Below are 23,321 nucleotides of genomic sequence, written 5' to 3'. Positions count from 1 at the left end.
AAAGGTGGAAGCAACTGATATGTCCAATGATAGACAAATGGATAAACAAAATGTGGTATGTACATATGAGAGAGTATTATTCAGCCTTTAACAAAGAGGGAACCTGCCACGTGCTGCAACACAGATGTACCTTGAGGACATTATGCTGAGTGAAACGAGCCAGCCACGAAAACACAAATGCTGTGTGAGTTCACTTCTATATGGTGCCTACAGTCATCTAAGTCAGTGGTCCCCAATCTTTTGGTACCAGGGACCAGTTTCTTAGAAGACAGTTCTTCCACGGACAGAGGTGGGGGGAGTGATGGTTTCAGGATGAAACTGTCATACTTCGGATCATCAGGCATTAGATTCTCCTAAGGAGTGCAACCAAAGCCCCTGTATGCACAATTCACAATAGCACAATTCACAACAAGGTTCACGCTTCTGTAATAATCTAACGGTGTTGCTGATCTGACAGGAGGCGGAGCTCAGGTAATGCTGGCTCAACTCCTGCTATACAGCCCAATTCCCAACAGGCCACGGACCTGTACTGGTCTGCAGCCCAGAGGCTGGGGACCCCGATCTAAGTCACGTAGAAAGTGGAATGGAGGCTACCAGAGGCTGGGGGGAAGGGGAAATGGGGAGTGGCTGTGTAATGGGCATAGAGTTTCAGTCTGGAATGGTGAAAAGAGTTCTGGAGACTGGTAGCCCAACAATGTGAACGTACTACTGAACTGTATTTTAAAATGGTTAAGATGGTAAGTTTAATATGTGTACTTCACAATAAAAAATTAGGGGAAAAAAAAGCCTTAAAATCTAGAAAAGGAGTCAAGCAAAAGCCACCTACTGAGGAATTTCTGCTAGATGCTACAGATGTGGGGACAAATCACAGGGCATCACAAGGGACCATCTCACAGCCACCCTCCCTGAGACTCTGATGCATGCTGGTAAGAGGAAAACCGAGGGGACAGGACCTACAGGGAATGCCAGGAGAAGCTAAGCTACTTCCAGCTAGGGCTTTCAAACCCACCCCACAATTCTACCAAGAAAGAATCTGAGCCTAAACCACTGGACACTTCGCAGGACAGCTTCACCAAGCGAAAGGGAAGAACCACATATTGAGGTAACTACAGTCTCAGCCTCACCTCATCAACCTTAGGCTGCTACATCGCTATCTGTCTATAAATGTGTAATATCTAGCCCTCCTCTTTCCACTCAAGGTTTGAGGAAGCAGTCCCAGCTATTCCAGAGGCTGAGGCGGAAGGATTGCTTGAGGCCAGAAGTTTGAGACCAGCCTGGACAACATAGCAAGACCCTGCCTCTACAAAAAAATTAAAAATTAGCTGGGTGTGGTGATGCGCACCTGTAGTCCCAGCTACTCAGGAGGCTGAGGCAGGAAGACTGCTCGTGCCCAGGAGTTCAAGGTTGCAGGGAGATATGATCCAGGCTGGGTGACAAGGCAAGACCCCATCTCTTAAAAAAAGTAAACTAAAAATCTGAGGAAGCAGCTACTGACTTCATTTTAGGATATACACCAGGTCAAGCCAAACATGCCAAACACGAGACTTCCCTTATTTTGAATGAATAAATGAGGCAAATGGGGGGAGGGCGAAGGAAACAAAACGGGGTTACAAAAATAGGAGTTAAGCATCATGCTCAAGATTCGGAGAAGAAACATCCAGAGCACCGTGTTACTCTGGGAAACAGAAATACATCTCAGACACGCTCCTTTGTGTGCTCAGTAAAATTAAAGAAAAGAACAGAGTGAAATAGAAAGAGAAGCTCCAGGAATGAAAAGTGCATGGAATCAAATAATGCCATTAAACCAGTATCAGGCCAGGCACAGTGGCTCACGCCTATAATGCCAGCACTTTGGCAGGCTGAGGCGGGCAGATCACCTGAGGTCAGGAGTACAAGACCAGCCTGACCAACATGGCAAAACCCTGTGTTTACTAAAAATACAAAAATTGGCCAGGCATGGTGGTGGGCACCTGTAATCCCAGCTACTCGGGAGGCTAATCAGGAGAATCGCTTGAACCTGGGAGGCAGAGGTTGCAACGAGCCGAGATTGCGCCACTACACTCCAGCCAGCCTGGGCAACGGGACAAGATTACTTCTCAAAAAAGAAAACAAAAAAACAAAAAACAAACACCCCAGTATCCAAAGCAGTAAAGGGCAGAACTGTCAGTGCAGAAAACTGAGTAAGTGATGCAAAGGAAAAGCTGGGGAAACACATATAAAACTAAAAAAAAAAATTAAAAAGATTAAAATAACCAAAAGTGAAGATAATTACGGAAGGCAAACAACAGGAGTATATGGATATATAGAGATAACTGCCATTTAAAAAAGATGAGGCCAATGGGACATATGGAACAAAACATTTCCTATTATTAAGAAAGAAATCTATAGACCGAAAGTACATGCCATGTTCCCAGCAACTAATTAAAAGACATTAAAATATAAGAGCCTGGAATAAGCCTCAAATTTCAAGGGTGAAAAAAGAATGACACAGGCATTCAGGAAGGCTGGGGACAGGGAGGAATTAAGCACAAAAGCAAAATATCATGTATCCTCTAAATTATATTCTAAAATATTAATAACATAAGACTACAGAACATCTCTTGAGTACTGAGGGATGAAATGCATAACCCAAAAATGCTATATTTATCCAAACTGCCATTCACATATGAAGGAATCAAAAACATCTACTTAGTTGTACTAGTACATAGGGGGAAAAACTGTAATCAGATGAAACAGAACACATCAGTTATGATAATAAATATAAACAGGGATAAGTTCCATATTAAAAAACACAGATCTCAAGCCTCTTGAGTTTTTAAATATAAAAAAGCATGATATCCAAAAGAAATACATAGTAGCTATTTTTTAAGTACATAGAACACACAAAAGTAAAATAAATATGTAAAACTATACAAGGTAAATTCCAACAATAGAAAGCAGGAAGTGCTTTCATAAAAATCACTAGAATTAAAGGTAAAAGCAGGAAATGAACTATAAAAATTAGAAAACCCAGAACTGAAAGTAGAAAGCATAAAACAGGTCAAGGAGGGCCTATTTTTACAAATTAAGGGTACAACCCATAATAAAATGTAGAAGGCAGGTATATTTCTGTTAAATGACCTAGTAATAAAATACATAAAGTAAAATATATAAAGCAAACAGTAAAATCAAAAGAAATAATATTAGAAGACATTAATGGGCTCTCAATTTCTTGAAATAATTAGAAAAACTTAATAATATACCTAAGGCCCTATGAGGAATCTGAAAAATATAATTAATAAAGTCAATGATATACAAAATTGGCTCGTGTAATATGTGAATACAAGCAAAAAATAAACCCTAAACACAGAAATTACTTCTTTTGCAAGCAGATGAAACATTTACACAAATTAATATTCAAAAGGAATTCAAAAATGTCAATAAATTACAAAAAGCAAAAACTATTATTGGCAACATTTCTCACAACAAAATAAACTAAAAATGAATAAAAATAAACACATTGAAAAAAGAATAACAGGGAAATTTAAATTATACTTATAAATAACCTTTAGGCTACAGAGGACATCAAAACTATAATTATAGAATATTTAAGGGAGAAAATAATAACGACACTTCACAGTAAGTGACTTGGGTCACTTACAGATGTGACCAAAGACGTACTCAGAGGAAAATTCATTGATTTACCCAGCACTTTTACTACTAAACAGAAAAATAAAGAGCCAAGCTTTCACCCAAGATTTTTTTAAAATCTAAAGAAAGCAGAACGGTGGGCTTACTTAACATAAAAGTAGAATAATTTGGAAGTAGTTAGAATTGACAGGTAACTTTAAAAACTTAAGGGGGAAACAATAAAACAACAGAAATCAACCAAATACTCCCTGAATACTAGTCATTCAACCAAGGAATAAAGAAAAAAATAAAACAACTACAAAAAAAATCAGTTTAGGAAAAGAACTATACAGGGGACATTCTTAAAATAACATTATATTCTGTTCTATGCAAATACAGCTCAAATTCTTGATGAAATGAATACATTTCTCAGAAAATATAAATGGTCAAAACTGTCATGAAAAGAGCAAAAGCCAAAATGTTATTGAAGGAAGGATTATAGTGGAAAATAATTATCTCCAAAAACCTGACAAGACAGAGTTTAATGGCAAGTTATTTTAAACTCTGAAAAGATAATTCCCATGCAATATAAATCATTCCAAGCAGGGACTACAAATAAACATCTGGCATGCACACTTAAATCCTCATTTCCTATACTCTTACAAAACACTAAATTGTTTACACATGACAAGGCCTCAGAATCCTTCTCAACACAGCAATCTCAGCGACCACTACCAATAAGTACATAATCTTAAATGTATTTATCCTCCATGTTTCAGATCACTGGAAATGCTGGAAAGCTTTCTAATTTATAACCCCTGTAGTAGCATAACCCCCCTTAAAAAATGACAAAAACAGCACACTAAAAATAAAACTGTAGGGCAATCTCACTAATGGATATAGACACAAAACACTGCAAATTGGACCCAGGATGCATTAAAAGAATAAAAACACCATGAACAAAATGGGTTCCTTCCAGGATAGTTTAATTTAGAAAACCTATTAATATAATTCATCACATCGGCAGATCAAAGGAAGAAAACCATATGGCCATCTGAGTACATAATAAAAAGGCATTTGTTAAAACTTCATCATCCTTTTTCCCTCTATTACTAAATAGCTTTATAGTGGGGGAGGGGAATGATTCACACTCCACTGCAAAAGAAAAATTCAAATACAGAAAATTGAAAATCACTCCTCTATCATGTCACTCACCCCCATCTTCACAAATTTTAAAAATAAAAAACTCTTAGCAACTCAGAAGGATGCTTACTTATATGATTAAAAATATACATTTCTGAAACAAAATAAAATATCATACTTGATTACAAAATGCTAGAATCCTTCTCACTAAAAAAAGAAATAAGAAATAATACAAGAATACTTGTTATCCCTGTTACTATTCAAATTGTTCCAGGAGGTCTAGTCAATGCATAATATAAGAGAAAAAAGGACAATATTGTAAAAAATGAAGGGAAATGAATATTATTTGCATACGATATTGTCACCTACCTAGAAACAAGAAACTGTTAGAACTACGAAGGTAATACAATAAGTTATCCACTAACACAACAATCACATAAAAATCAATAGTTTTTCTATGTACCTACATTAATTAGGCAAAATATACAATGAGGGCAATGATCTCAGTCAAAATTGCCATCAAAAATATCAAATATCTAGGAATAAACTTAAAAATAAGTGCTCCAAACTTACTTGGAAAACTTCAAAACTTGAGTCATATAAAGGAGCATGAAGGAATAAACAGACCATGTTACTGGGTGGAAAAAACATAATATTGTCCTACCCAAGTCATTTTATAAATTCAATACAATTACAATTACAGATACAAAGCTAAGTTCAAATGCCACTTCCATCAAGAAGTTGCCCTGGATCCCCCTTACCAAGATTCATCTTTCCCTCCACCACCCTTGGCAATCAGTCTGAGAGCACTGAACTTTCTACAGCACATTCCTGAAGGCTGTGAACAAAATTCATATTGATTCAGCACCTTGGCACCTATTAAGGGTCACTGCCCATAGTTGGCACAAATATGTAATGGTCAGTCAGGTGGATGGATACATTGAAAAGGTGTTTAAGATCTTGAAAGACAAAGAATCATCCTCCAAATACAAACTGTTAACATAAAGGCAGAAAAACTGGTTATTACAGAATAATAATAAAATGTGAGATCTAAAAATAATTTACCGAAAAATTACTATTTGTATAAAAACATAATGCAAGGATAGATATGAAATTGACAAAATCATCTTGGAGCACTGTGGAATTACGACTCGTTTTTTGCATACTACTCTATGTTTTCCTCATTGAACACAAACTCCTTTCATAATAATAAGTCAGTAAAACGTTTTTAAAGAATATACTACATTTATTTTCCAAATGAACAAAGCTTCCCAAAGCCTAGCATCAATAAATGCCAGAAAACGGGCAGGTGGAAATATAGAAATGTGTTAAACTAATATGTACTCTTGACCCAATAATCTCTCATTGGGATTGTGTCAAAAACAGACAGTTTTAAAATATCAAAATATTTTTATATATAGAAGATGTTCATTACAGTATAATTTTATAACTGAAAAATCAGAACCAACCTAAATGTTCAACAATAAAGTATGAGTTAAATTATTTTCATTCTTGTCTGTGAATATTATGTAGTATTGAAAAATGGTTTGTCATTAGGAAGACAAAGCAGCTTGAGAAGACGGGGGAAGGAAAAGGCAGGAACAGAACTCTAATACTTTATGACTTAAATAATAAAAATATGCTTACAAAATAACCTGAGGGAAAGGTATGTCAATTTTAATGGTAAATGTAAGAGGGATGAAATTTATTCAGGATGATCTTTTTATTTTCTGATTTCTCTAGCATATCACTAGATTGTTTAAAAATTAACTTATTAAAACAAATATTAGTATGCAACTAACTGCAGCCAGGGAAACATTTCAGACAAGCCACAACTACCATATTCTATCTGATTCAATAAGGTATTTATATAGTCCCTAGGGAAAGATACCGGCACATCCATAGCATGTTTTGAAAGGAACTCCATAGGCTTTGGGGCTGGACAGACTCAGGCTCCAATCTCTGCCCTGCTACTTCCTACAGCAAGTTTCTTAACCTCACTCAACCTCAGTTTCCTTATCTATAACGGCACTGATGCCAGTCTGGCTAACAAGGCGAGTCTGCCCAGTGAAGGAGTCCACCAGAAAGTGGCCCAACTTAGTGAGCACAGCAGGCAGCGCAGTAATTTATCTGCTATTTCCTGTCTGCTCTTAAGACATGATTCTAATGTTAACGTTTACTTTAAAACGATCAAATTAAAACAGTGTGATACCCGTACATCTGTACATCAAGAGAACACAACAGACAGTCCAGAAACAGTCCTAAGTATATGGAAGTTTAATGTAAGATAAAGACAGCATTTCAAATCAGGCCGGAAAAGATGGATCATTCAATTATTGGTGTTATAGCAAAGGGCTCACCATTTGGGAAAAAATAGAGCCTGATCCCTATGTCCTTCCTTTAAACCAAATATATTCCAAATAGATAAACCATTTAAGTATAACAAAACCTATATAAAAAATAGAAGAAATTTATAATTTCTGTAAATGCTTTTCTGCTTGTTTCCAGTTACTTCATATTATTTATAAACCCAATTCTACTGTGACCACTTATGCACATATCGCATGGTATAAAGACGTAAATATTTCTTGTATGTTCCTACAAGATAAACTGTTGATGTGTTAGGTTATGGAAGTGTTTAACTTTTTTTCTTTGACCATCTGAACTATTTTGAAATGTGCAATCCAGCAGTGTTAAGTATACAGGCAGCCCTCTGTCTTCATGGGTTCCACATCCACGCACTAAACCAACCTTGGATTTAAAATATTCATTAAAAAAATGAATTGTTGCATCTGTACAGAACATGTACGGACTTTTTCCTTGTCATATTCCCTAAAAATAGAGTATTTACAAAGCATTTACATTGTATTAGGTATTACACATAATCTGGAGATGATCTGAAATATAGAGGAGGATGCTCCTAGGTTCTGTGCAAATACACCATTTGACGTCAGGGACTTGAGTATCCATGGATTTTGATATGGGGGGCGGGGCATGGAACCAATCCACCATGGATACTAAGGGACAACCATGTTCACACTGTTGTGCAACAGATCTCTACAACTTTTTCATTTTACAAAACCGAAACTCTCACCCATTTAACAACTGCCCATTGTCCTTGCGCCAGTTGCTGGCAACTGCCATTTCACTTTCTGTTTCTGCGTTTGACTTCAATTTCTCTCATGAGTGGGATCACACGGTGTGTGTCTTTTTGTGAACGCCTTATTTCACCAAGCAGAATGTCCTCAAGTTTCATCCATGTTGTAGAATGACAGGATTTCCTCCGTTTTTAAGGCTGAATAATATTCTACCATACATTGTTGATTTGTTAGGTTATGTAAATGTTTAACTTGTTTCTCTTACCATCTTAACCATTTTTAAATATACAATCCAGTAGTGTCAATAATAGAATATTCTTCAGCCTTAAAAATGAAGGCTGAATACATCATATTTTGTTTACCCATTCATCTGTAGATGGATATTTCAGTTGCTTCCACCTTTGAGCATTGTAAATAATCCTGCAATAAACATGGGTGGAAAAACATCTCTTTGAGACCTTGCTTTGAATTTTTAGATATATACCCAGAAATGGAATTGCTGGATCATATAGTAATACTATGTGTAAGATTCTGAAGAAACACCCTACTATTTTCCATAGCAGCTGTACCAACAGCACACAAGAGTTCCAATTTCTCCACATCCTCACCAACACTTTTTTTTTTTTTTTTAAATAACAGCTATACTAATGGGTATGAGGTAATATGTCACTGTGGTTTTGAACTGATGAATGATGTTGGGCATCTTTTCATATGATTACTGGCCATCTGTATATTTCTTTGGAGAAATATCTATTCAACTTCTTTGCCCATTTTTTAATGGAGTTATTTTTTGTTGTTGTTGATTTACACGATTTCTTCATATATTCTGGATATTAACCCCTTACCAAATACATATGATTTGCAAATATTTTCTGCCATTCTGTAGGTTGCCTTTTCACTATAAATTCTTAATACGGAGAAGTCTTTTTAAATGTGACATGCATTTACACATACACACAAAGAATCCAAAACACAAAAATATAAATATTTTTAAAAAGTAAACATTGCATTAACCACCACTTCCACTAAATAACATTAAGTTTTAAAAAGTCTAGGAAAAAAAAAATGGAATCTAAATAACAAAGTCAGTATCTCCAAAATCCAAAGACCTTTTCTTTAAAAATGTGAAAGAAAAGATAAACACCACAAGAGAAAAATGGGCAAAAGGGTTGAACAGGCAATTCATAAAAGAAATGCAAGTTAAACATATCAGCCAAACTATAATGCAAGTAAAACATACCAACCAAAATGTAAAAATACACCAACAGATATTCAACCTCATTAGTTTGCCCATCAGGCCATCAAAGGTTTAAAATACAAGCACTACAAGCACAAGGTGATGGCCAGGATGTGTAAAATGGGCACTCACAATCTCCTAATAGAAATGTAAGCGGATACCACCTTGCTGAGAGACGCTTGGCAAATTCTGTCTACATACAGAATATAAATCCACGGTGGCCCTGCAGTCAGCTTTCCAGTGACATTAAGGAGATGATCATGAAAGTGAGAGGCTGTACGAAAAACATGTTTCTCACAGAGTAGATTATAACAACGACAAATCAGAAATAACCAAAATCTAATCACACACTGAATTTTGAGCCATACATAGAGTGGAAACACAATGTAGTCAGTAAAATAACAATGAGGATCTATCTACATTTGCTGCTGATGAAAAATATCTATGAGTTTAAAAAGGAAAAGGCATCAGGCCTCAGAACAGCATGGAATATAATCCCATTTGTGTAAAATCATATGTACTTAAATACATAGAGATGGCCTGAATAGTGCTCATCAAAATGTGAAGAGTGGTTATCTCAGCATTTCAGGTGATTTTTTGAAAAGAACAACCTTCTCTTTTTTTTTGTACTGCTTCAATGTTTTTGTAATGAACATGTTATTTTTATAGTCAGGGAAGAAAAACTATTTTCACTTGGAAAAAAAAAAACAGAAGTGGAGAACTCTTGGTAGACATTTCACACTCAGAAATCAAAATAGAGCCTGTATTCTATGCAGAGACAGTGTAGTCAGGAAGTCCTGAGTTCAAGTCCTGGCTCTGACACTAGTTACCTGAATGACCTTGGGCAAGTTATTTAGTTTGTGTCTTGGTTTCTTTCCAGGAAAATAAAGATGATAATTCTAAGTCATGGAGTTGTTTTGAGGATCAAAGGACTAACATTCACTAGGTTCTCAACATTAGTCTCATTCTCCGTCCGAGCTCATTATTGAAAGCATATAGCTGTGCCTGGCGCATAGGTCCCCAAAATGTGTTAGGTGATTGAATGGAATAGAGAGACGAACAGACAGTCACATAGAAGAAGAGACGTCTGAAGTGTGGAAAGATGGAATGGGTGAGTGGGTACAGAGAGAGATGCATGGAGAGGTAGAGAGCTAGTCAGACAGACTGATGGGCACACTGATGGTACCGTGGCCCTTGTTTTCCAAAGATGGCCACATCAACATATATCCCATCCTACATGCTCAATGTGATGTTGACATGGCTCCACAGACAGATGAAGTTGATGTCCTGCCCTCTGAATGGCGCACACCTTTGAAACTGCCTCAGTCAATACAATGTGGTGAAGTGATGCTGCATGACTTTGGAGGCTAAGTCATGACAGGTGAGGCTGCAGTTGCTTAGTGCTCTCTATCTTGGCACATGCATCTTTGCAGCCTCAAGATGCCACGTAAGAAGTCTAGCCATATATGAAGCCTCTATGCTGGAGAGACCACACATGGAGAAGGAGGGAGAGAAAGAGAGAGAGAAAAAAAAAAGAGAGAGAGAGATGATAGCAGGGAGACAGGCCCAAGGAGCTCAGCTGTTCAAGTCTTCAGAATCCTGGCACCAAATATGAGCATGGAGAACCCTTTAAGATGACTCTGCCTCAGCCACCATATGACCACAACCACAGAAAGACCCCAAGCCAGAACTGACCAAATGAGCCACTGCCAAATTCCTAGCCCACAGAAACCATGAGAGACAATAAATGATCATTGCTGCGTTAAGCCACTGAGTTTTGGGGTGACTTGTTGCACAGCAATAACTATCTAAGACAATGAGGTGAGTGTATGTGTGGGTAGGAAGATGAACCGGCACTGACTGGAGGATTTCTGCATGCGGAACCCTGGCAATCAGCACTGTCTTGCACTTGAAATCAGACCTTACCTTGTACATCTCTCTTGTCTGTTCCAATGGCCTCCTGCTTACCTGGCTCTTCCAAGCCTCTCTTACCTCAGCTGTTCATACTTCCAATTGCCCTCTGGTTCTCTATTAACTGCCCTCCTGCCCAAACTAACAGCACATGCTTTCTAAGACAAGCTAGTCCAAGCCCTTATTGTACAGCAGGGAAAACTGAGGTCCAAAGAGGGCAAAGAATGTACCCAAGACTGAAGAGCGCTCAGGGCTATTTCTCCTCCGACAGCCTGTGGGCTCTAGGTATCCCTGGGGTTGAGTTCTGACTCCACCTCTCATGGCCTGTTACTGCCCCATCAGGGCAGCAAGCGACGCCGCAGGCCCTGACTGGGACATGCCAGAGCTCTTGGCTCCAAGCATACCTTACATCTGTCTGGGCATAAATTTGCATTCTGAATCTGGGAGGCCCTGATTCCAAGTATGTCAAATGTAATTAATTACAGCAAACCTTCTGCAACTGTTTTCAAACGTGGTATTAAAGGCTTTGTGAGCAAGGAACACACAACCCGCTGGTCTGCTGAGGCACATGGGGAGCTGGGGGCTGAAAGCCAGGGAGTCCCGGACCCAGGCCCCACAAAATGGGGAGAGCAGCTTCCCCAGACGCCATGGTTCAGAACCCACCACAGACAAATGGGTGGCCGTGTCTAAAGTCCCAGCCGATCCACCGACTCCACATCCTGGGCAAGTTACTGTGCCTTCCTCAGCTGTACAACGGGAATGATAAGATTCCATACCTCAAAGGTCTGTTGTGAGCTTAGAATATGGTGGCCACCTAAATTTGAATCCAGCTGCCACTTACCAGCTGTGTAGCCTTGGGCAATTCCTTTCACCTCTGAATTTCCACTCTCATATTTAAAAAAAAAAAAAAAAAAATCCCTACTTTACAAGGTGACTGTTTGAAATGAGATAATAGATATTAAATGCTTAGTTCAAGGCCTATCATATAATAGGCACTCAGAAAATGTACAATGACTATATTTCAAGGCAGATAAATTCCACTGTGCAAAAATAATGTGAGATAAGTAAGAAATCTAAACTTCAGTCCTTGAAAAGTTTCCAATTTAAAAAAAATAGGAGTTTATAAAGCTGAATTTCCAACACATGGCTCAAACTCCTTTCAAAACATGAAGAGCAGGAGTACTAAATTGGAAAACTAGAGACTGTTGCTCCTGGCCTGGGCCGCTCACCCACCTCCAGGTCTCTGATCCAAGCTGGAAGTCAAGGGAGATGACCCCCCACCCTGCCAGCTCTGCCCACTATAAAAGGATGCCCTCTGGGTCTTTTAGCAGCCTTCCTTCCCAAATCATTACAGGAACCAGACAAGACTTAGCAAAAGAATGGCTTCCAGTTCCCACAGGACCCAAACTCCAGTCCCCAATGTGACCTGGGTCTCTCTGCCCCAACTAGCCCAGAACTGCAACCTGATCCAAAAAGACCCCAGTTCAAACTCAAAAACGAATTTGGAATTTTTTGGTAGGCAGAGAAATTGTCAGGGATTATCTTTTAGATTTGTGTTTGCTCATCTTGTTGGATTTGCTTTCTTTCAAAGTGTTCAACTAATGTTTAGGGGAGGGATAAGCAAAGTGGGAAACAATATAATTTTTTTCCCTGAATTCCTAATCTCTCTCTCTTTTTCTCTCTCTCTCTGTCTTACAAACTCCCATTACCTCCTCCATTTTAACCACCTACTTATACTAATGCCTACACTACTACATCATCATCCCATGCCAGGTTCTGAGTCCTGCAGTCTGTCCAGGTATCTGATGACAGTATTGTGTGACCCTGAGCAAGCCACTTGCCCTCTCTGGGGTTCTACTTCCTCTACTGTAAAAGGAGCAGGTTTGCTTACATCAGCACTGTACAATAGAAATATAATATGAGCCATGGAGGGAATTTCAAATTTCCTAGTAGCCACATTGTTTAAAAAAAAGTAGAAAGTAAAAAGAAACCAGTGAAATGAGTATTAATAATATATCTTATTTAATCTAATATGTAAAATATCATTTTAACCTGGAGTATTTTCAAATTATCACTGAGACCTCTTACAGTCTTTTTTTTTTCTACTAAGTCTTTGAAATCTTCTATGGATTGACTACCCACATTTCAACTACTTCTAGCTACGTGCAGCTAGTAGACACCAATACGTATACTGGATGGCATAGGCTTAGATGCTATCTGTGACCCTTATAGCTCTAGACCCCTCTGATAAAACAAAGGCAGGCTTTACAACAAATTCCAACTAAGGCTAGTAGCACCCCAGGGAAGTTTCTCTTCCCTGAGGCCTCATTTCAGACTAGTTTCAGTTTTATTTCAGATCAGTTTCACTTTCTGCTTTTCCAGCATACTTTATAAGAAACACCCACATAAACACAATTAAATTTTTATAGTTATTTTTCCCATTTGATGAAATTAAGGAAAAAAAAAAATCCCCAACATCCAAAAATATCTTCTATTCTTTTTGGGTATTCTAACTTCCCCGACTACATCTTCTTGGCTTGCAAAAACTGAGTCCAAAATAAAGCAAAACACAAATTCTCTGCAAACTTTCACCTGTCAAAATTCCCACCCTTAGTCCCCCAATTTTCCACAAAAATGTTGGGACAGGCAGGAATTTGTATGGTACAGGCTCAAAGCTGAGAGGTAAGAATGGCTAGCTCCTCAGATATGCTGTCTTGGACAATAACACATCCAGTAAGCAAACCAAAAGTGCTTTTGACTTTGAGTACTACCAGCAAACTGCAAGCTGAGGGCTTGCCAAGAGATACTCAGGCCTCCTCCACTTTGCAGTAGCCATTTCCACCCCTGGGGGAGACACCAGGTTTCATTCCTCCCTGGGTCCTCACCCAGGAACAGGGCTGACCCCTGGTAATCAAAGATCAACCCCTGACACAGAGCTCACTTCACTAGAAAGCAATGTTTTTCCCTGTCTTTTCTACAGCAGACTGGGGGGCCAAGCATCACCTGACTCCATTTATTCGCTTTAGCTTATATAGAAAGCCTCATTCTGCTTTGTCAGCCAAAATATTTATATCATTTTTTGTCGACTCAATACCATCCTCACCTCAGCCTCCCTCCTTTCCTTTTTAAGAAAAGAAAAGAGTTGTCGCCAACATGTTTCTCCAGTTCTTTGCTGTTCATGAAGCACTTTCTAGTCCATTAACTCATACAATGCTTTCAAAAAGCCTGGAAGGGTTTAAGGATGGTCTGTCCTCCCACTTAACAGATGAACAAGTAGAGGCTGTCCCAGACCCCAAGGTCTTCCAGGGCTAGGCAGGCCACATACACGACTGAAACAGGATGAGGCTGGGGACAGATGCAAACAGGAAAGAATCCGTGAAAGGCCCACAAATTCCAAACTTTCTGAACCCTGGGCTGGCAAAAAGATAAAATAACATACAAGAAAAGGGGCCCACTCACCTTGTGGCCCTTAGTGTGAGACTTGGTTTATACAACTTACCCCGCATAGCACTAACAATTGGTACTAATTATAAAAAGTAACATATATTTAAAAAGTAACACATATGTCTGAGTTTACAAAGCATTTCCAAACATGTTATCTTATGTCATTCCTGTGAAGAATCATTACCAGCCCATCTCTCAGATCCAGAAATTAAGATACGGAAGGACTAAAGAACTTGTCTGTGGACTTAAGTGTGTAAGCAGCAAACCTGTCCCAAACCCAGGTCATCACTGAGTAACCCCAGGGCCTGCCTTGCCCTGCTGCCACTTTACGCTGCTGAGAGACACCATCCAATCCAGCTGTCTAGCCACAGGCGTCTCCCCTTTGAAACCTGATCACTCCAGGATCAGGCAGAGAAGCAGGTCATCCAGCCCGGCTTTGATGACAACCCCAAGGGTATCTAATTATAACAAAGAAGGGAGGAGTCAGGATTCTCTCGCTATTTCTCAAGACCAAATTAATTTTAATTCCTTTTGATACAGTGTATACGCACAGGGCAGGAAAAGCACTGGTTAAGGAGTTAAGAAATTTGAGGCTTTTAGTCCCACTTCCGCTTGTTCACTGAGGTCTTGGGCAAGTCACTCCACCTTCTTCCCGAGGCCTTAGTTTCTGTGTGTGCGTGTGTGTGTGTGTGTGTGTGTGTGTGTGTGTCGATAAGGAAGGATGAACTGGCTTCATGTCCCATGGGGTATGTGTGTATGTGTGTGTGTGTGGACAAGGAAGGACAAACTGGCTTCATGTCCCATGCTAAGCCCAACTGATGGGTAGCATTATATAATACTAAGGACCCTGAGGCCACTGGCCAGACTCAATGGAAAGGACCGCCATGATCAATTAGTGATGTCTGCCATGATCAATTAGTGATGTCTGCCACAGGCTGGAGGATGGGGAATGGCAGCATGTATGTTCCTTATTTACCATCCTTGGACTAGATGATGCACAAATAACATGCTGCAAGTGAAAAGAACTTTGCCCTTTACAAAACGTTTTTCTTACATCTCTCACAACTTTTACAAGAACCCTATGCATCCTCATCATCGTCATCAATATATTATCATCTCACCTTTACAGATAAGGAAACTACGGTGCAGGGAAATTAAGTACTTTGGCAAACACCACAAAATGATTAGCTGGTGGAGCAGAGAGGGGAGCCATGCCTCGGCTCTCCGACTGTGCTCTGCTTGTTCTGCCCTTGAAAATGTCAAACTGGTGCTCTGCTCTTGTCGGGCCAGCTCATGCACGTGGCTGTTCTGAAGAGACCCCCCATTTACAGGGCTTCGCCTCCCTCCCACGGGCTACTTGCCCCTTTTAGAGGAGAGGCCACAGCAAAATCACAAAACCTACACACAGACATGGCAGGAAAGTAGTGCTAAGTCAGAGTTCCAGATGTTTCTTCCCAAAGTGAAGTCCTGCCTTCACTGTATGGGGTGGGGCAAACCCCGAGAAAAGTGAGGTAAACAGAGCATGGAGCCCCAACAGGTCATAATCCTCCCCACCAGGAGGACAACACTCAATCCCAAGATGCTTTCAAACTGATAGATGCACCAATGATTTTATAACAGCTTTTGGAGAAGAAATAAGAGGGAGAAAAAGTTCACTAGAAGAATAAATCTACTGTAAGGCACACCCTCATTTCAGAAATATAGAAACGTGGGAATGTGAACATTGAGGAGAGATGTCTACCGTCACTTAGGATTCTATGCTCCCTGGCTGAAATTGGCCATAAAGTGTTAAAAATGACAGCGTTTTATAAAACGTGCTGAAAAAAACTAAGCAAAGAAACAGAAGGTTCTGTTTTCTCCCATAAGCATCTTTGACATCTGCAAACTAAAATTCAACCAAAGATGGGGTCACATCACACATTTAGCTGCTTCAAGCTGAAGGGGCCCATGTGCCCAGATATTCTGCAAACAGGCCCCTGGTGTTCAGTTCCAGGACACCTGGCTAAGAAGAGCAGGCACAGATACAGGGCACTGCTGTACCCCATTCACCATACCTGCAAAGCAGGCAGCTGGTGGCCCCCCCCACCCACTTTAAAGAAATACTTTATACAAAAGGAGTGAGAAGGGCAGGGGTGAAAGTCATCAGACGAACTTTTTAAAAATCCCCCAAGACATATAAAGGAACATTTCCCCATCTAAGGATCCCTGTTGGACCTATTATTCCAGGGGAGCCATGGCTTCAGAGCCGGCTACAAGAAAATGTGCCTTGGGCTCTGTAATAAAACACTGGCTTTGCCCAAATGGCCAAGCCCAAATTGGTCATCCACTCTTCACTACACCTAAAGCCCACTGATCTGAGCTATTTCCAAAAATCAAATGAAGTTATCAAATATTTATGGAGCTGCTGCTCTGCGCCAGACTCTAAAATGAATAACCGGTGATCTCTACCCTCACGGATGTTACAAGTTGGCTGGAGAAGCAGAAGTGCAAACAACCAACTCTGACCTGTGGGTCGATAGTGTCTGGGGGGGTGCCATGGGGGCAGAGGGAGATGAAGTCTACCTGGGGTAATTTGTTGGGGGGCTCTACAGAAGAAGCAGCGCCGCTTATCTTGCAGAAGGTCTGGTTTCTCGTGGAGCAGATATGAATGAGGGAAAGGGCACCAGAGGCAGGGGCCCCAGCATGAGTAGAAACTCAAAGACACACAGGTCCACCTGCAATTGAGAGGTATCCCTTTTAAAGCCTTGCCACAGGCTCAGAAACAAATCCAGAAACATTCCAAGGAGCTAGAGCAGCCCCAGAACGAAAGCATCCAGAATGCTTTAACAAGAAAGTCTCATGGATGGCAGGCTGTTTTAAAGCAACAGCCGAGAGTGTACATTTTCACTTGTCACCTAACTTTGCCTGCTAAAGATAAGCCACCAGGCTTCCAGGACTATCCCAAGTGTTGTCAGTGGGACTTAATCTCCCCAAATGGAGAATCCCTGGCCACTGGGTTGAGTCAACTCACATGTGTCGACCACCTTCTCAACATGCATTGACCACCTTCTCAGGTCCTCAGACTGGCTGAGAGTCTCCCCATGTGACCCCTTCATTTAATCCTAAAACAACCCTGCAAGGCTGGGATCATTAACTCTCTTTTCCCAGATGTAGAAGCCATGGTTCCAAAACCAGAGTGACTTTCCTGAAGTCACCCAAAGCTAACCACACCATGAGGTTGGATTTCAAACTCTGGTCTGGCTGACCTCAAACCCAGCTTTCCACTTTGCCAACTGGGGTGGATTCGGAAAATTTCTATGCATCTGACCTAAGGCCTGGCCTGGGGTGGATTTCCTGCTGATGCCATATTTTCGGCTCAGAAATAGATTTCATTGCCAGGCCATCTTTTACCTCTGATCTCCTTCCTCTCCTCAGACCCCAGCCCTGGTCCTGGCCACTGGCAACACTTTATTTAAAATGCACTTCAAGAAACAACTGCCTCCCAGACTCACACTTCTTGACTTCAACAGCTCACAGGGTATGACACATCATCCCAGAGTTACTAGCCATCATTTGTCATTTTTAACTTACAGCACAGTGGCCTAACCCTGGCACAAGACTGCTTTGGGACAAATAAAAGGGAAATGTGGGCCACTCTAGCCAGGAGAGCTATATGGATGGAACTCATCGTCACTATAGGCTGAAATGCCTCAAAGCATGTGAGATTCAGATACAAAGTCCCACCAACAAAACCAAGAGGTCTGAAAGGTGTTGCTACCCTCCTGGGGCCAGCCAGTGATGACGACAACTGGTCCAATCCTACGGTGTCCAATATGGTAGCCACCAGCCACATGTGGCTGCTGAACAGGGGAAATGTGGCTGGTCAGAATTGAGATGTACTGTAGGAGTAAAATACATTAGATTTCAAAGACTCACTACCCCCCAAAAGAATATAACTTGTCACATTAATAATTTTCATATGGATGGCTTGAGGAAAGGATAGTATTGGGGACATACTGAGTTAAATATGTTAAAATCAATGGCACCTGTTTCTTTTACTTCCTTTAATCCACTACGAGAAAATTAAAAATTATATATGTGGCTCACATTGGGGGCTTGAATTACATTTCTATTAGACAGCATGGACCTGACACATTTAAAAGATGAGGAGACTAAGACAGAAATTCTGGGATTTTCAAGGAAGTGACCACACACAAAAATACAGATGGTGTTTTTGTCTGATTAAATTAAATATAGCACAAACACAAACTCTCTAACTCCAGAAAAATTTCTCTGGCAATTTAAACTAAAAGTGGGGAACAAAAGACAAGGACTCTACACACTTTAGATCTCCTCTCCAGCAAGAAGGCCTTGCAAAGATACTGCCTTCAAACTTGCATCTGCCCTTCCATATGTCCTTCCAGACTCATCTAAGACCAACAAGCTGGGGTATGTGCCTGGGCCGCCCATGTGGCTGAGCTTTCTTCATAGGTGGCCCTTGAAGTGGGCTCAACCAGGGGCTCAAAATATGTGGCACAGGACACCTAACCCACAGGGTTCACCTAAAAGTTAATTGAGATAATAAATGCAAAAATAAAGTATAAGCAATAAAATGCAGTATACCTGCAGCACATCATGGCGGCTCAGCTAGTCCAGTACCTTTCAAACTCTCTTGACCGTGATCCACAGGAGGAAATCTATCTCACATCACAAACATACATCCACAAATATAAACAAAAGTTTCATGAGAGGATACTCACCTGTACCCTGTGCTATGCCTCTGCTATTTTTGTTCCCCTATATTCTATTCTTGTTTTTAAAAAATTCTGACTGTGATTCATTAAACTGATTTCACAACCCACTAACGGCCCATGATTCAAGGTCTCACCTGGGAATGGTAATTAAGAGGTACACTCTCCACTCTCATTTACATTGCTGTTTGGTTGGCCACTGCACCCCTCTCTCTAGAATATGGGAGTCAGGATATGGCCTCAGAATCCTTCTCAACACAGTGATCCAGGCAGCCATAACCAATTCCTTGGAGTTACATTCAGAAATGAAACCTATTCATTATTATCCTTGATCTGATCCCAAGTGTTCATTTTATAAATGCAAAAATTGAGGCTCTGAAGGAAAAAGTGATTTGCCCAAGGTCACACAGCAAGACTTTGTGGGGGGTAGGGCTCCCGAAAAAAGCCACTTCATTTTACATCACCAGAAAGAAGGTACAACTGACCCAAAACATCACAAGAACAAGGAAAAAATTCAAAATTTCCTCATGACCATGAAAAGTCAGGTCATATACATCCAGTCAAATATGGCAAGGAAGTTCTTATCACCCACCAAGGAGAAGACGTAACAATTCTGAGGTCAGAGGAAGCAGCATGCCAAGAGCTGAGTCAAAAGTGAGAAAAATATTGTATCTGACACTGGGGGAGTTTTAAACCCAGTTTCTAAAGTGAAACAAGCCATTGGCTGTTTATTTTCTAGGATGAGGGAGAGGTCAGCCTTACACTGACCAGCCATCTTTGTTGCTTTCCTTCTGCAAAAGCAAGAACCCTTGTTCAAATTCACCTCTGTGCAGGGCTGGAAGAATAAGCAAACCTCTTTTCCTAGCTTGCTCCCAAGTCAAGCTATAAAGCAGGCCCTTGAAATTTCAAACCTTATTAGAAAAAATTAAAAAAAAAAACAAACTCCTTAGGCAGAAAAGCAAAACATTAAGTAAAAAGAATCTCAACTGTGAAACTGAATATAAATGATCTTTCGCCAAAATAATTCAGCCCATCATCAAATTACCACCCCTCAAGTCCAATTTACCAGATATTTTGCCCAACAATCTAAGAGAATGTGGTGAACAGACAGGAGCTAATAAAAATTAGCTCATATATCCATTTCTGGTCACACGTCCACCTAAAATAGGAGGTGAGAGAGCCAAGGCCAAGGTCAGATCTCAATCCAGAGAGAAACACCAATAGAAACAAAAGAAAACTGGCCCCGCCCCCAATAGAACCATCATGCACCTCTACTTCCTTTACAACAAACATGATTAGAATAACCAATTTAAAAAAAAAAAAAACATGTCTACGAAACCAGAAATGATTTTCAACTTCTAGCCATAGACAACAGAACAAAATTTCAGCAGAAGGAATGAAGGAATCTGAATTGTGTCAGGAGATCCAGGCCACACAAAGGGACGTGCTGCAATATTTTTATTCCTTGCACCAGAAATAACCTGTTATCTGCAACCCTGACTTTTTCTCAGATGCCCCTACCCCGCTCCACCCCTTCCCAGCCCATCTCTCCTTCATCACTGCTAAACTCAGGCCTTCTGCCTCATGAGGCCTCCAGAGTCCCTTGGAAATTATAAATTCCTTGACCGTCCTAGTCATCGGCCTAAATAATTCAACAGAAAAAAAAATTTTTTTTAATTATGCTGCTAAAAAAAAAAAAAAAAAAAAAAAAAAAAAGCTCATTCCAAATACGTCAGAATGTGACCAGTCAGCCCTGAAGGATTTCGTTACTAAAAAAATAAAATCTCCCAAATGCAATGGCGATGATGGGAAATGTCAAACCTCTGCCATTGTCAAATATATTTCACAGAGATAATATATTTGACTTATTCCACTTAAACATCCAAATTTCCACAAAACCGGGTTGGGAATCTATGGACTGGGGCCACCAGTTTTTCCAAGACCAGCTAGTGGCTGGCAAAAGGGGCAAAGGGTTTGTTTCCTTTCTTGCCCCAGGTGACCCATCACCAATTTCCAAGCCAAGGTCCCTCCAAGATCCCACCCTGCAAGTCCTAACAATATGCTCTTTTTGGACAGAAACATAACTTTTGGGGGGTAGGCTCAAAATCCCCAGCAAGTTCAATCAGATACTAATTTATCACAAAACCCTTCATTGCTGGGTGGCTACTTTATTTTCATCTGTCAAATTTCAATTCGGTCAATATTTATTTGCCTTCTTAAATTTTTTTTTCTTTTTTGTTTCACCTTCATTTGATTCATTTTAAGGCCAAAACCTCCTCATGAAATATTGTTTGCATATATGCTTTCATATTCCAAAGGCAAACCTTGGGTTTGGCTTTTGTTTGTATTTTGATTATTTTTCCTTTATTTTGTTGCTGCTAAAATCAGCTGAGTTGGTGTTTTATCATATTTCTTCAGCAAAGTAAGTGTTCTACCAAGGAAGATGGATAAGAATTAGAATTTTCATCTCCTTTTTGCCCATCCTTCTTTTATCTTTTTCTTGTTAAGTCAGTAAAATTTGTGTTTTTTTTTTTTTTGGTCACAAACCCCCCAAAATGATCAAGGCTAATGGATTTTTTTCCCCCTTTGAAAGTAATCAGGTTTTTGAAAAATAACAAATATTGATAAACTACCAACCCCACATCACAGTCAAAGAGGCCTGAAACCAATCTAAATTTTTTTTAAGTAATAAATTTTTCAAATTGGAAGAGTGAACAAGACAGAAAAGGGAAAATTTTCTTCCTTACCAAGGATTCCTCAATCCTTGTCTTCATCAATTGATTCAGTTGCATGTCATAAAAAATGAGCTTCTGTGAATCCACTGTTAGTTTTTTCATAATAATGTTAATTATGCATATCTTATTTTAATGGCGGTCTCTCCTACAAATCTGTGGGTTACTCAATTTGTATAATGTATGAATTTACATTTTTTCCACTGAATATTGCTCAAAAAAGGTCCCTGACATTTTCTGGATAAAACAACAACAAAAAAGAAATGCCTAGACCTTTCAGGAAACAAAATCAGAAAACAGTCTTAATTATTCCATCAAAACAAAACAAAAAAAATACCCACACACAAAACCCAACAAATAGAGAAAAAAAGAAAGAAAGGATTTCACTGTAACTTTTCCCGTTTCTGTTTTCTTTAGAATCTTAGGATTTAAATGCAGTAAAATGTAAATGCAAAATTAAAAAAAAAAAAAAAAAACTACAATTTTTGGGTGTGTCCAAAGCCAACATTTTAGGGTCTATTTTCTCTTTTAAATCCTTCCTTCGTGGAAATATAAAAACTTTAAATATTGACAAATAGAGAAATTAGTCTTTTTTTGCCCGCTGAGCTAAACAAGTTCCAAATTACAATGAAGTACAATTTCTAATTGCTTCATAAAGCCAATTCTCTCAGTTTTCCCTAAACTCAACAATTTCCCTCCTTTCTTTATTCCAATTAGTTTTTTTCTTAAACTAAAATGAGTTAGGTACCCAAACTGACTTTGCTTTTAGGAGATTTTTTGCTTTCTCCCCTCCAAGAACTGAATTCATTCAAATTCCAGCTTAATTTTCATTTACATATTATCTGGATTTGGCTTCAGAAATAAAAATTGTCTCCATGCTTCTGGAAAGATCAAAGTGAAAATTTTCACCAGAAAAAAGAAAAAAAAAGAATCTCTTACCCCTCCACTGCCTGGTAGTGCAAACTTTTGAAAAAATAAGAAATAAAAAATATTTCTTTTCAATTTTAATTTCTTTTTTTATTTACAAAATAGTATCCTCTAGGTGGCGTCGTTTTAATGGGAAAAAACTACCGTTTGAAGAAAAATTAGAAAAAAAAAATTGAGAAAGGAAAATATGGCCTAAAAAAAAAAAAGATTGTTGCAAAAATGGGGGATCTGGGGGGAAAGACCTCCCGGGGGGTCATCGGGGACCCCGAGCGCAGAGAGGGTCAGGGGAAAATTGCAAATTTGGGGGGGAGGGGGCAGAGCTGGAAGGGGTTGCATTTTTGCAAAATGTGAATTGTCCAAACTGAAATGGCTGCTCTGTTCTCTCGCCGCTTTGTTTTCCGGGCTCCGGTCCGAGCCCGGGGCCGGAGGGGGCGCTGGCTGGGGGCCCCAAAAGACCCCCTCGTCACCCCCACCCTCCTCGCACCCCGCA

General features: G+C 39.7%; 1 protein-coding gene across 17 annotated transcripts in view; it reads right to left on the bottom strand.

The window, feature by feature from the left end:
* The window catches only part of ZNF618 (zinc finger protein 618), a 177,798-nt gene that overhangs the window by 154,169 nt on the left and 308 nt on the right, over positions 1-23,321 (bottom strand). The window lies entirely within an intron of this gene.

The sequence above is a fragment of the Rhinopithecus roxellana genome, chromosome 16 (genome assembly GCF_007565055.1).
Source record: "Rhinopithecus roxellana isolate Shanxi Qingling chromosome 16, ASM756505v1, whole genome shotgun sequence".
Taxonomy (NCBI): Eukaryota; Metazoa; Chordata; class Mammalia; order Primates; family Cercopithecidae; genus Rhinopithecus; species Rhinopithecus roxellana.
This window is presented reverse-complemented; position numbering and strand designations above follow the sequence as displayed.